Source organism: Lipophrys pholis (genome assembly GCF_963383615.2).
Source record: "Lipophrys pholis genome assembly, chromosome: 16".
NCBI lineage: Eukaryota > Metazoa > Chordata > Actinopteri > Blenniiformes > Blenniidae > Lipophrys > Lipophrys pholis.
In genome coordinates this window covers 20338108-20351085 of record NC_137634.1, presented here as the reverse complement: position 1 = coordinate 20351085, position 12978 = coordinate 20338108, and the positions used below count along the sequence as shown (strand labels likewise).

General features: G+C 43.5%; 1 long non-coding RNA gene across 1 annotated transcript; it reads left to right on the top strand.

Annotated features, from left to right (window-relative positions):
• The first annotated feature begins 2612 nt into the window (after nt 1-2612).
• On the top strand, nt 2613-11868 carry LOC308122151. Its single transcript, XR_013936129.1, has 2 exons — nt 2613-2941; nt 11451-11868. It is a non-coding gene; the product is annotated as an uncharacterized lncRNA (long non-coding RNA).
• The last annotated feature ends 1110 nt before the right edge of the window (nt 11869-12978 follow it).

Genomic DNA, 12978 nt, shown 5'->3' with positions numbered 1-12978 from the left:
CTCAACAGCTTCTGCAAACAAGCCCAACTAGATTTCACTCAAAGGGACTTGTGGATCGAGTCAGTTTCAGTCCGGTCAGGGTGAATGTTTTACAGACAGAGGGTTTAACCTCGCCGGTGTCCCTCCCGGCACTCAAGATATGTGTAGCAGTTAGTACAGGCAGTTTTCTGAGAGCAATTAGATCGTCTTACAAGCTTGAACTGGGCTGTTCTGTGTTCACAACAGACGTTGAGTACATGTTATTCTCTGGGCTGAATGTGTACCTGAAATGAGTGAATGTTATGTAACTATTTCCACCACAAACATGTAAGCTCAAACAAAACCAGCAGCTTTTTAGCCGGTGAGCTCACAGGGGAAGATTCCCACAGCAGGCAAGGTGGGAAAAAAAGAAAAGCAAAAAAGATCCGGACTGTGGTGTTTGTCAGAAGAGGTAATAAAGCTGTCACGGCACTGAACACCGTCAGCGGCTGGTTGTGTGATTTCCATCTTGAATGTTTGTGCCTTTTCTAGTGGAAATCACTGATTCATACCGATTTCCATCCAAAGAACTTCCCTGCGTCTGAATCAGAAGGCCGGCAGCCAGAATTTCCACAGAAACCCGATCGCATTTATACAGCAGGTCACAAAAAGTCTTGAAGGAGGAGTGCTCAAAAACCAAGCTTTTGATGATTCATCTGAATCCTATTAAACATCTGTTAGGTTGTTTTTAATGGGCCACTTACTCATGTCTGGGTACAAATTTCTCTTATATTATTATGAAACTAGAAAAAGGAATGGAAACGGTTTGGCCTTATGCTTTTGTGTGTGTGTGTGTGTGTGTGTGTGTGTGTGTGTGTGTGTGTGTGTGTGTGTGTGTGTGTGTGTGTGTGTGTGTGTGTGTGTGTGTGTGTGTGTGTGTGTGTGTGTGTGTGTGTGTGTGTGTGTGTGTGTGTGTCAGGTGACAGTGAGGAAGCAGCTTCTCAAGCTGCAGCAACCTTAAAGCCGCAGAGTGACAAGCCCAGGTTCAGAGGAGGGAGGCAGAAAAAGGAGAGCGGCCTTACAGTCCGTGCTGCGTGAGAGTCTGCGTGCGTCAGCACCGAGAGGGTAACAGGTTCATCTCAACCTGCTTCTCTCTCCAGACGCCATTTAACAGACTCTTATTCCGTCTGAACGGCACCAAATTTGTGTAATTGTTTTCAGGCTTTAAACATTAACAGCCGACTAACAAACACAGAGAAACTAGTTAAATGTTGATGAAGTTTTGGGGTTTTTCTTATTCCCAAGACCTTCAATGCAGCTAAAACTGAATTAAACACATGTTTTTCAACGTGAGAGAATTTAAGGCAACTGATAGAAATGATTTAAACAAGTTATTTTGTGACCTCAAACATCTATTTGGCTGCTCCCTTCACCACAGCATGTGACTCAAACTTAAGAACTCATAAACCTTGTGAAAAATGCAAATTACAAAGTATAAGAAGTATAAATATAGATTGAATATGTTCCTGGTTTTCATTTAAGGACACTTGTGAGTGTTCTTTCACCACAGAACGCCAGAACACTTTCTGTCCATGATCATATAACTCCAGTTCTCCATAACCTCCACTGGGTTCCAATTCAACAAATCACTTCACTTCAGAATTCTCCTGCTGACATTCAAGGACCTTACTCCCACCCAACCTCTGAAACAGCCAACCCCTGGACTACCTTAACATATCTTTTTAAACAAGCATATTCCGGTTAAACAATGTTGCTCTGCTGCAAATCTCTCCGTTTTTTAATGTTGTTACTATGTTTATAGTTTTTATTGAACGTGTTCATTGTGTACAGTGACCTTGGATGTCTTGAAAGGGACTGATAAATAAAATGTATCATTGTTATTACTTATTATTTAGAGAAGAACTGAAATAATCACTTCCAACATTTGAATCCCGGACATGGCCGGGATGGAATCTGGCTTAAAATCTAGCCAAGTCTACAGTGCAAGTTAAAGGGACATTCCGTGGTGACCCATGTTGTCTAAATAATCTTAAAAGTCTTAATGAACAAGTAGCTGACCCCAAATTCCGCTCTTACTACAAAAAGCACACATAATCCCAAGTGAAGAAGACTTTCCAAGTTAGGCAACACTTTGTAAGTCAAATCCTTCAAAGATGATTTTCAACCCCAAAGTGTAAAAAATGTAAACACACACTTCATACTTTCTCCATGTTTATCAGTTTTTATTTGTTTAGGTCAGAATAGATAGTTTTAAGATAAAAACGTCACTCGGGTGCTTTGACTGGGATGAAGATATGCTTTACCAAATTAACAGAAGCTCCTATCTCCATATTTATCCTTCTGCATAATAATGTGTCATAGGAGTATTGAAATTGGGGGATGCTGATGTTACCAAATGGGTATGTCTCTTACAAGGTGTTGTTTGGGAGGGCACTCTAACAGTAGGTATAAATAAGGCATCGTTACGTTTGTGCGTGAGTGATTTATAACAAACGGGACAATCTGCTGCCTCACGCCGTGCGTAAAGTGTTCCTGCGCGCGTACGTCACATTTCTGACGTGCACCTCTTCTGCTGCCTACGTCATCACGCTGCCAGCTGATCGGAGTGGGAAGCCGGGTGTGTGTGTGGTTTGGGTGTGTGACAGAGCGAGAGAGGGAAGGGGGAGGGAGAGAGAGAGAGAGAGCGAGCGAGCAAGAGAGAGAGAGAGGGAGGGAGGACCAGAGCAGGAGTTGTGTAAAAGGGGCTGAAGTCCTGCGCTGTGTGCTTCGCCGATAAAAAGGCTCCACATCCACGAGTGCTGTCACACCTCATTAACCGGCGTGGACCGTAAAACGAGCCCACGGACAGGCGACACACCCTGCTGGAGCTCCGGGACTCCGCCGAGCGGTGGGCGAGGCTGCGTGAACTCCGGCGGAGCGTTCCGACGGGCCAGAGCGGAGCGACCCGGCCCGGTGTTTCAAGGTGGGGCGTAGTACTTTTCACTGTCTCTGCGTCTTCCTGTCCGCCTGCTTCATGACCCAGTTTGCGTGGGGGGAAAGAAAAAGGAAAAAAAAAATTATAAAACCGTCCTTAACGTGACTTTATGCTGCTGGGAAACCGTCCACCTCTGCAGGTCTGGTTCCAGTTTCCCAGTCGGAACTGGGAAGCTTTCTGCACGTTTCCTCGGCGGGTGTCGGTCTGCAGGGCCTGTCTATGTGGTTAGGCCCGGTGACACGGGGGTGGGAGGGTTTGGGGTTGGGGCACCTACTCCCTCCTCTACCTGCAAGCGTTTAATTTACATCAGGATGTTTGACGTTGAGATTGTTAAAGTGCTGCGTGGAGGATCGCCTCATTCGTTATTGGGGGAGAAAAGACTGGCAGCAGTTTAGAAAAGGCTGCATAAAATGTGTTTAAAAAGCCTACATTAATAAGGAAGGCTGCAAAGATGCTCGGACAGCTTGTTCTTTCCACATTTAACCCTGTTACCGGTCATGACTGCCTCACAAAAGCGGGGATATTTGCACAAATTCATGCCATTCAAAAATGTTTGATTTGTTACCGTGCAAGCCAGAGGTCAGCATTTGTGTGATCCCAACTTGACTTAGCATGCAAAGCCTCTTTTCTTTTTTGCTGAGTTCATAACAGGCCGAGGAAAAGGCCTATGCTCAAGTAGGGGATAGGTGAAAATCAGGAAGAGTCATTTCTCAGACATGCGGTGAAGAGGTGGAAGATTCCCAAAAGGAAATCTGACTTTCAAAGACAAAGTATGTCAAGTCTGAGTGTTTATGAAAATCCGAGAAACATTCCTGAAGCAGGTGACGTAACAAAGTATTTAGGCCTCCTTGTCCTGCTCTATGTATAAACAATTCTTCATATGCTTGTACACTTATATAAAGCATTTTAACAGCAAGGTGCATTCATGTATAAGCAGTTAAGCAGTGTTTCTCTGGGGTAAATGGTTAGTGGGGGGGGGGGGCTTACTGTAGTGCTTGTTACATCGATGAAGCCCGTCTTACATAATTGTACAGCCAGAGTTCAGTGTGCTGGTAGGAATGCGCAATAGACTGTCACGAGCTGCATTTGTGCCACTGCAATCCAGCGTGTGACATAAGCCGCCATGTCAATGAGGATCACATGGCAGTGACAGGATATCAGTGGAAAAGCAGCCTGTGTCGTCTACATGTGCCGGTTTGCGTTGCATCCAGGCAGAACACGCAGTAGCCCCCCCCCCCCTCTTTTATTGCCTACATTTGCAGAAGTGAAGCCGTCTTGCTCAACTTGGGTTACACCCTTCATTCCTATTGCGTGCCTTGTCATGGAGGATGGGGCAAGGAGGGGTGTGTTATGTAGGTTCATTTAAAAAAAAAAAAAAAAAAGGAAAATCCAGTTCCTTCAAAGAAAATGGCACAGACTGCCTGAGGACAGGCTTATAGGCCTCATACTGCACATTGCCATTCCCCAGCACTGTCATGAATCCAGAATGGCATTCAGCTCTTCTCCTGGGCAAATAACGCAGGCTACGCCCAGGATCTGTGCCGATCTGGAGGTTAACGTCAGATAGCCTTTAAAGTCCGAGCAGCAGAGCGTTAGAAGAGGCTCTCTGCACTGTGATCAGTGCAGCCAAAGCCACCGCCCTTCCCCTGTCTTTGTCCCCATTCCCAGCTTAAAATGATCAGTCTACATTACACACTACAATCTGGGCCAGCAAACGCCCTCCGACCGGGGGCCACACCCACCACCGAGGAATGTACCTGCGCTGATGCGTGTAACGTTCAATTACTGCGTGGCTCCAGTCACGCAGCTGCAGCAGCAGCGTGGAGAGAATCTCCCAACTCAGTTTTTCACTTGTTGGCTCGTGTCGTGTCATCACCGCACCGGCGTCCGACGTGAAACCGCCAGGCAGACGCGTGACGGAGGCGTCTTATCTTGTCACCTCACGTGGCGTTCCAGCACAATGCCGAGACCCTCGTCGTGGAAAGGTCACGCTGGGAGGTTTTGTGTCTCTTTACGACGCGGCACCTCCATCTTGCATCGCACTTGGCGTGTTGCTCTAACCTGCTCACGCCTTATCTCATATTTTCTGTTGTGCGTCTACAGCTAAGGGCTAAAGCATTTAATATCCTCCTGTTTACACACGCCGCTCTTCCCGTTTTTCTCGGACACGCACACATCCTGCCCGTGCAACTCGAGTGCGTCTTTCCTCTTTCTTGACCTACAGTGGCAGATAAGCTCGGCCTTTTGTGTAGCAGCACACTGTGTCTTTTCTCTTTTTGCTACACTGTCGCCCCTCATAGGAAAAAAAAAAAAACCCTCAACACCTTCTACCATCCGCACGTCGTGCGCCTCAGTTTGTGGGGGTTTGGGCCGAGCGAGGAGAAGAACGGGAGGCGAGGGGTCAACCTGACGCTGCAGCTCCTGTCCGGTGCAGACCAGATGTAGACGGGCGGATGGAGAGGGGATGGGTGAGGAGAGAGAGAGAGAGAGAGAGAGAGACTGAAAAGAAGGAGTGGAGGAGACTGCGCGAGCCCACAGCAGCCGGATGGAATTTCTAACATACGCAGCTGGAATGTGAAGAATGCAAGACAGTCTGATCAGAGGGAGATGGGAGGAGAGAGGGGTGAGGATGGGGGACAGGGAGAAAGAGAAGGGGAGAGAGAGAGGGCCAAACATAAGAAAGAGGGTGGGATAGGACAGAAAGAGAAGAGTAGATAGATAAAGAAGGGATGGAGAAAGAGAGAAAGAGAGAGAGGGTGGAGAGGTCAGGAAAGACTGAATGAAGAAGAAGTGATATGGTGAAGAGTGGCACAGTGAAAGGGTGAGGGGCTCAACACTGGCCGTCTTTGTGGATGTAAAGATACAGAGTGGCTGTTTGTGGAGGGAGTGGCACCACGCCGTGGAACAAATAACTAATTCACTTTCAGTTTGAGGTTGTGGCGGACTTGTCAGCGGTCCTGTGGGAGGCCCGAGGACTTGTACTGTATGTACTCATCCCGGGATTCATTCACACTCACACAAGTGTGTGTGTGTGTGTGTATGTGTGTGTTTTGACTTTATTATAGCATCGTGACAAATCACTGCTTTCTTTTTTTCTGAAGTTCAACTGTTTTCTTAGACCTGCTGCTCTAATGTTTGCAGATCATATCAGATCACTTTCAGTTCTGATCAGAACAGTTGCCGTTGTCATAGTGAAGGTTCCAAAAGGTTTACGTGTAAAGAGAAGAGAGCTGATATTTAATTTTTTTTTTAGAAAGTATATGAAATGACACTGGGAACAGGGAGGGTCTTATTTTACAGTTTGAATTGTTAATGTGTGATAAAATGGCTCCATCTCTGCCGTCACAGTCCAGAGATAAAGAGACAAACAAGCTTGCCATCATATATATCAACTGAAATTACCCTCATTTTATTTTAATACTTAGTGTATTTATATTTGCTGTTTAGATCTAACTTTGTTACAACCATTGCTATAAAGCTTTGTAGATGTAAACTGTAAGCTTATTTCACCCAAGTAGTGAGGGGGATTATCATAGTTTACTGGTAAAAAAAAAAAAGGTTTGAAAAAGCTTATTTACTCAAAGAGGGAGTACTTTTCTTAACTTTCACCTAATCTTTTGCCACAGTGAGTGAAGTCAGACCTGCTTTGAGCAGCTTAAAGGAATTTCCCAGTTTCACAGAGGAAAATTTCCAGTTTGGCCACAAAAAAAAAAAAAAAAAAAAAAAAAAGATTACTCCACATTAGTCTGTATTAAAATTTAAAAAAAGAGAATCAATCCAAAAACAAACACATTTCATATAACAGGTTTTGGCTGGGATGCAGTTTGGTTCAGAGGAACTCTCTTTTTAATCATTGACTGTTTGAGAAAGAACTGGATACTTGATTACAAGGTGTGACCTTTTATTTTGTTTGTTTGTTTTTAAGAAAAGCTGCTCTGCAGAACAGGAAAAGTTTTCAAAAGGTACCTTGTTGTTCCAACCATCTAATGTTCCATTGACTCCCTGCATGAGCTTGATAAAATCAGATAATCAGTCGTTTGTTGTCGTCTCCCTAAGCATTGTTAGACTAACCGAATTAACTTCTGATCGTATAAAGAGTCATTTTCCTGGGTTTGATGATCCTTCTGTGGATATCCACCAATGCCTCATGTTGCCCTCCGGGACACACCCACTTCAGATCCTCCATCTTGCGCACTGTGGCGCAAAAACTATTCTGTTTTGATCTGGTCGGGTGCTGCAGATAGACCCTCTTGCCCAGACTGTGCTGTTTTTGTTTTCACCTGTCAGGTTTGGACGGATTTAAACAAAATGTTATTATTATATTTCTTTCATTTAAACACAAAATTCCTTGTATGAAATATTAACGAAATCTTAGCAAAAGATGTAACGGGCATCTGAACCAGCCTCCTTTAAAACTAAACTTCTTCTTCTTTTTTTTTTTTTGACACATTTCTACATTTTAAAAGCTCCTTATGTGCTCACAGCAAATCTACTGCACACACTATCCAGTATCCTGTTTGCTGTTAACTGTGCTGCAACGTTAACAGGACTTATTTGTGATTCACAACTGTAACTTTGGACACTCCTCTCCTCTCAGTTCCCTGTGGCCAAATGTGGGACTAGGAGCATTCAATGTAATGTTATAAGACCCAAAACTAGTTACTTATGAAAGTAACACTTGTGTCACCCCATATTTCTCTGTATGGCTTGCTTTAATAACGTGCACATTATTATTTCTCCGTGGGTCCGTTTGATTGATTCATAAAGTTCAGCTGAAGTTATTAGGAGGGCGATGTCGACGCAGCTCTTTTAAATTCAAGATAATGTTTATTAATGGCTGCGAGACAATAATGAAAAGGAACACAACCAACATTACTCGGGGTCAAATATCTTCCATGACACTGTTTGAATGCTGTTTATTTAGAGAGGAGTGCCACATTGACCGCGAACAAACAGTTCAACGAAATAGCAACTGTGACGATGCTGACAGTGACTGACACTGGGTTCACAATAGCAGTGAGTGTCATAAGTAGTGACTTTACAGAAGTGTAAAATTGTTGACAACATGGTTTGTAAGTCTCATACTATGATTTAAATTTAGATTTTTATTGCCATAAGTTTGCCTTTTCTATACATCCAAATGACTGACATGTTCAGAGCGACGCTGCTCGTTTCATAGCAGATTTTACCGGGTTATTTTAAAAAAAACTTTCAGGAACGTCAGAATTTTGTGGCTGAAAGCTAATTCCACACTAATTCCTTGAGTTGCGACGCAAACTAGACAAACAAACATGATGGGTGGAGGCAGTTTAAAGAAGAAAACAAAACAATTGTGTTTGTGATCCTATAAGAGCGAGGAACGCTATAGCTGCCCTGAAAAGATCCTTATTTCACTAACAAACCTCGACTTCAACTCCAGAAACAAACGAGAAGAGACTCGACTCCCACTGAAAATAATGGGCTCCGTTTTGGAGTCTAAAAGTGGGTTATGTGTCTTGTTATATTGTCAAACAGAGTGGAGATGCGACGGCGATGTAGGGAATATGACGCCGAGGACGGAGCTGATGCGAAGGGATACAGGAGACAGAGGGGGGTTGGGAAAAGATGATTTGCTGTGGCAGCCCCTAAACAGGAAATTACACGAAGAAGAAAACGTTAGAAAGAGGCTGACGGACGACAAGGAAGATTAAAATTGAGAAAACCCTCATCAAATGAAAATTGATAGTGGTTCCAGTAATAAAACACCCCTGATCAATATATGAACAAATATGTCTCACATCCTCTTTAGTCCTTTTTTTTATTTTTTTGTTTAAATACATTTTTTATTCTTTGAGATTAGCAGGAAGAGAATCATATTTAATAGTGGACATTTTTTGTTGTTTTTATGGTCACAAGCCAGAGCAAGCCGTCAGGTTTTTTTTTTATGCCAAGTCATCAGCTTCAGAGAAAATAATTATAAAAAAAAAAAAAGCTCTGACGTTTGTCATGTGAATAATTTTATCATGGGTTGTTTTATTCTGGGCACACCCTGAGTGGAGAAGTTATGGGGGGGGGGAGGCACCGGTGTTCTGCTGTCTACTGAGTGTGAGACAAAACCATTTCTCTCCCGAGGCCGGGGCTGTAACATTTTCATGAGTCCTGATGATTGTGACCCCCCCCCCCCCCCCCCCCCCCCTCGTGCACAGTCTAAATGCTGCAGGGCTCTCAAATACCTAAGATTATTCTGGCTCTGTGTGCTGCAGGAATGTACAGCATGTGTTACTCATCGTCAACCAGAGAAGTGGAACATGTCCTCAACGGTTGGACATCGTGTCCAGGCTGCATTCTTCAAGGAAAAGCACAAGTCTGCTTTTGCTTTCCGCCTCTCTGGCTTCAAGTGGTCAGTTTTCAAACTTTCGGCGTCCGGACTGTTCCCCCGTCCGACTCTCCCGGAGAGCCACCCAACAGATTCTCCCAGGCCGACTGGCCTGTGTTATATGGACGTGCACATGTGAAGCTCTGCAAAAGTCTGATCTTTGCACGTTGATTTGAATCGGGTGAGTTGGAACAATGAGGAAAACATGCAGGGAGCCAGACGAATAGAAATGAGGAAACCGTAAAAGCCTTGGAAGCTTTTGCATTTTTTTGTCAAAGTGTTTCATAAAAATAATAAGGGAGAAGTGAGGCTAATGCAAGTAGTGTCGGACTATTAGATGTGACATAAAAGGTCAATTTAATCTAACAAAGGATGCTTTTTAAACTGATATTTGAAAAATTATCCAAATAGAACAGCTTCATAAAAAAAAAAAGCTGAAATCTATTTAAGAGTAACATTTACATGTTTAGTCAACTCGAGGCTTTTTAAATACAAAAACTAAAGGTCAAATCAAAATTCAATGAAAAAAGATAAAGACTTAAACGTTGATCATTTATAAGATACTTTCTTAAATATATTTAAATGGAGTGTTTTCACTATTGACTGCACTTTCAAACATTTTAAAACACATGTAAAGGAACATGCATGCCATTTATTTATACTTTAGAAAGTGCTAAATATGCCAAATTACTTGGTATTTAACTTGTACTAAATATCAAAATTTCCACAATCTGGTGTCTCATACCAATTAAAAAGATTCTTTTCAGAGAAATTCTGCCTTCTATTGTTGTTATTAGTTTCTCTTAAAAAATAAACCAACAAGAAGCATCTTTAACAATAAGTTACTAAATATGGTGACTTACTGGATGAAGAATTAATATCAATGTGTTTACATTTATTAGCTGAGGTTTATGAATATTCTTTTCTCCTGGCACTGAAAAGGATTGATCTTCTGAAAACCATTAGATTATATAAAATCTGTCGGTTGTAGACCACATGTTGACACAAAACGTGAAGATTTCTTGCTCAAACTACAAGAAAAAAATAATCCCAAAACGGTCCTAAGTGAAACACAAGGTGAGGACAAGAGAAGTCTGAAATCGGATACGTGATGAGGGTATCGAGGTTAGAGCAGCGATCTTATGGAAAGACGGAGTTCAAATCCCAACGAGGGCATCTGGAACTAAACTTCAACCAGGTCAGACGAGCAGGTCTCTCAGAGAGCAGCTGCAAAGCTATAAACTATATTAATCAAGCTAAAAACAACAAATCGGTATGGATTCTTTTCTCCAGCAATAGTATTGGTGTCTCTGTGTGTTGACACTGTGTCGGCTGGCGGTTGCTCCACAGTGTAACCAGCCTCGGCTCATAGTCGACTGATCGACTCCAGCTGGATAAAGTGACGTAGATGATTGATTAGTGGATGAATGTCCCTCCCAACATTGTTACTTGATTCCATCTCCTGCACACACAGTGACTGATGTTTGGACATAAATGACTCCTGGGGTTACCCGCTTTGCCCAATCTGACCACTTTAATTTGACTTCACTGTTTCGACTTGATAAGAACTTGCAGTAAAATCTTACATTGTGGGGGGGTGGGGGGGTGTTTCTTCTCAGGAAAACACCCCTGAAAACACTTTCTTTAAGACTTCACAAACAAACAGCTGTTTGAGTTGTGATAGGATTTCTGCTTTCATGTACAGGCTGTCCTTTCATCTTCCTCGCTTTTCGCTCATCCTCCGTAACCACGGTAACTGAGATGATTCTCCAAGAGGCCGTCCTGTGATTTTCAGAGTCACAACCAAAGAGAATATCTAAGAATTTCTTGCTGGCACTGCGCTGCGTGCAGAGGCGAAGCGGAGCTACTGCTGCTGCTGCTGCTGCTGCTGCTGCGGCTGCATGCTTCCCTCCGGGTGATCTGACGCATGATCTTGTGCGCATCTCCCTGGGCGTTCTTACATATCTGCTCATTTCACACGCTTACTCACAGCTGATCGCACACACTGTGGCACGGCTGTACCCACTTACAGTACGTGTGTGACTGGCTGCAGGCCACCCCGAGCCCACACTGCCAAGGCAGGACGTTTGAGAAGGAGAGTTAAACCGATTTCTTCTTCTTCTTCCTCCTCTCTTTCTGCAGGAGAACGCCTTCCAACTGGGCTGTGCATCACTGCGAGGCTGCCGCTGTGGAAGTGTCACACGCTCACCCCTTGGCCCTAAATGGCTGACACACAGCAGTTCTTCACTGGCAAGCTTTATGTTCCTGTACACATGCTAAAGCTGCCAGCTGAAGAACTGCTCTGGTCAGCCCTACTCCGGATGACTCAAGAAAAGGAAGCGGATGGGGGGGATGGGGGGAGGACATGACCGAGGAAGACAACGTTTCACACACTCAGTAGTCAGGCTGGACTTTTATAACTTCAACCTTTCATCGTTTATCTTCCTGTTGTTTATATTTTCTACTTAAAAACGTCTTGTTTTCTCTGAAATTGCCAACATTTTTCACTCAGATGTGTATGTTTTTCCCCTCTGACAATAAAGAACTAAATATTTTCTCAGACTTGAGCATTATTGTTGTCAGCTGCACGCCACAGACAATAAAACACATATCAGCTCCGAAGGCTCAAGTCCCAAAATAACAAGGCACTCAGAAAGACGTACACAATAGTGCACAAAAATGTGTTGCACCTTTCTGCCGGGTGTTCCTACTGAAGGAGAACACAATAGATCAGAGTGGATTAACATGTAGTAAATAGGTGTCAGATATGCAGTGACTTCACAGTCTTTGTTCTCGCACAACACATCGGCCAGCTGTCCTGCGTGAACTCACTTAGACTGCTGTTACATATAATCCACAGGGGAAAAAAAAACCAACCCAGAACTTACCTAATGTCTGCTTTTCATGGCTGAGAGGCGTCGCCGGCTGCTTCAAGGAATTCCTTCACAGCAGGTTCACTGGTGAAATCACAGGATTATCAAACCGAGGAGGAGGAGGCAGTGACATGAGTTACTGAGGGTGAAAATGTAACTTCTCTGTTTGCTCAGCTGCAGGTTAGACTCAGGCTTTATGACTGCAAGCTGAAAACATTTAATAAGAGAATGAGGACAACACCCAAGGCTGTTGTTTCAACCTGGTTGAGTCACATCGGGGTGATGCAGTTATTGGGCCTCCTGGTATAAATCTGACACAGGAGGAAGTCATTTTAACCCGACATTACTTGTAATTACTCTGCAACTGCTATGTTGATACACTTTTTAAAAGGAGAAAAACATTAAATACATGTATGCCGATGTGCTATTTGTGTTCAATAAGTCTAAAAACATTTCTTTGATATCTTGTGTTAGAATTTCTAGGTCACAATTTTGCCCTCCGCGAGAAAAGATAACATGTTTTTACCCTTACAACGATCAGCGTTATCTGCCGCTGGAATATATAAAAGTTGAGGGCTGCTACATTCACAACTTTGAGTCGTGGATGTAGTTCTAAGAAGTGGCCACTAGATGTCGCAGCAATCTTTAAAACTGAAGTTGAAACAGATTTCACAGGAGGAGCGTCATCCCTGTGTCCCCATTCACGTGTTATTTAATGAACGCTCAGCCGTTGATTTAAATGCTCCTTTATTACGTTTTCCTAGAAATAAAATATACCCCAAATCATGTCTGTATGG